The sequence below is a fragment of the Miscanthus floridulus genome, chromosome 1 (genome assembly GCF_019320115.1).
Source record: "Miscanthus floridulus cultivar M001 chromosome 1, ASM1932011v1, whole genome shotgun sequence".
NCBI classification, from domain to species: domain Eukaryota; kingdom Viridiplantae; phylum Streptophyta; class Magnoliopsida; order Poales; family Poaceae; genus Miscanthus; species Miscanthus floridulus.
The window spans coordinates 94,314,757-94,316,451 of NC_089580.1; the positions used below are offsets into that span (position 1 = coordinate 94,314,757).

The 1,695-nt window shown below is 41.0% G+C and overlaps 1 non-coding gene across 1 annotated transcript; it reads left to right on the forward strand.

The window, feature by feature from the left end:
- Positions 1-456: 456 nt before the first annotated feature.
- LOC136511813 (small nucleolar RNA R71) lies at positions 457-565 on the forward strand. Its single transcript, XR_010772863.1, has one exon. It is a non-coding gene; the product is annotated as a small nucleolar RNA R71 (small nucleolar RNA).
- The last annotated feature ends 1,130 nt before the right edge of the window (positions 566-1,695 follow it).

Sequence of the window (1,695 nt, forward strand, 5' to 3'; positions counted from 1 at the left end):
GTACCTTGGTAGTTTGGCCTCTGTTGATGATTCTATGCTTGATTTTGTTGAGGACGATAGTTGATGTTATTGATGAAGTTCACATCCTCATGAATTTTAGGGCAATTGCTCCCTGAATGCCTAGTGTTTCCACACTCTTTCACACGTCATGCGGGAATCATGACTGTGCATGACTTCTTGCTTCTCATTGGCTCGATCTTCAAGCTTCTTCATCAGTAGGTCCATCTTGGCAGACAACATGTCTACTTCCTTGAGTTGATGCATACCTTCCCCTCTCTTGCGGGTCTGAAATACGTTCTTCATTCCAACCCTGGTTGGAGGCCATCTTCTCCACAAGAGCTATTGCAGCTGGTATGGTGAGTGACAGGAATGCACCTCCAGCAGCAGCATCCATAGTCTCAGTGGGTACTATTGGTCAACCCATGGTAGAAAGTCTGCATGAGTAGCCAATTCTCCATCCCATGATGAGGATATTCTAATATGTAATCTTGAAAGAGTTCCCACGCCTTAGGGATAGATTCGTCATATTGCTGTTGAAAACTTGAGATTCTCCCACGTAGAGCATTGGTCTTATCCATGGGAAAGAACTTTGCTAGGAAGGCAGTGGAGCAGTTATCCCATATAGTGTTTCTTTCATTGTTGGCATAGAACCATTGCTTTGCCTTCCCTAAGAGTGAGAATGGGAAGAGGCGAAGTAATATGGCATCTTGGGTCATTCGTTTGATGGTGAAAGTGCTATAGATCTCCAAGAAGTGTTGGAGATGTGCACTCGCATCTTCATGTGCCTTTCCACAAAAATAGCTTGCTTACACCATGTTGATGAGGGCTAGCTTGACCTCGAATCCATTGTCTCCAACATTGACTGTTGGTCCAGTATGGATGCTGGCTGTAGTTGGAGCAAAGAACTCATGAAGAGTCTTGTTAGCCATGGTTTCTAATTCAGGTGTTAAGCTTCGCCTAATCTGGTTGTCTTCCTGACTCTAAAGCTAAAACTTTATTGAGTTTAGCCTTAGTTCTCTTAAGTAATGCTTTTGGATCATGAACATAGTTTGTCGGAAGGTCAAAACCGGTCATACATTGCCCTGCATAAGATATAAAAGTAGACAAAACAAGGGTAATTGTAGCACCCGGTTTTAAGAACAAAACCAGATACACACCGTATGTGAGCCCTAGGAAGTCAATTCTCACATATAGCCACAAATAAGTGTAATATCAATAGACAATGCTCAATATATAATGTACCTAGTATAAAGAATATAATCTTAGATAGCAAACAAGTGGAAAGACAACTCTAATCTTCTGATAAAGACTCCAATTCCACAGGGACAACTGACTGGTTGATCGCAAGCCTAATTCCTCCAAACTCTAGCAATCTGGTACCCATTCGGGTTTTTTCCTAAAGATTTAAAAAGTAAAGCAAGCGTAAGTACATGTCATACTTAACAAACATAACATGGTGTTCATGAGGCTCAAAAGGCTGACACTAGGTTTAACTACTGATTAGCTTTTAATTGTCACCATTTTAGCATAGGAGTAGCAACAGGTTTATCACAATCCCATATAAACACATGATCAGGTAAACATGAATAATGAATAGCATAAACAATAATCATTAATGAGCATCTTCATCATCCGTATCATTAGTGTTCATCATCTATTCCATAAGGGTCCAAGGCCGCTCATGACCGTGAGCAT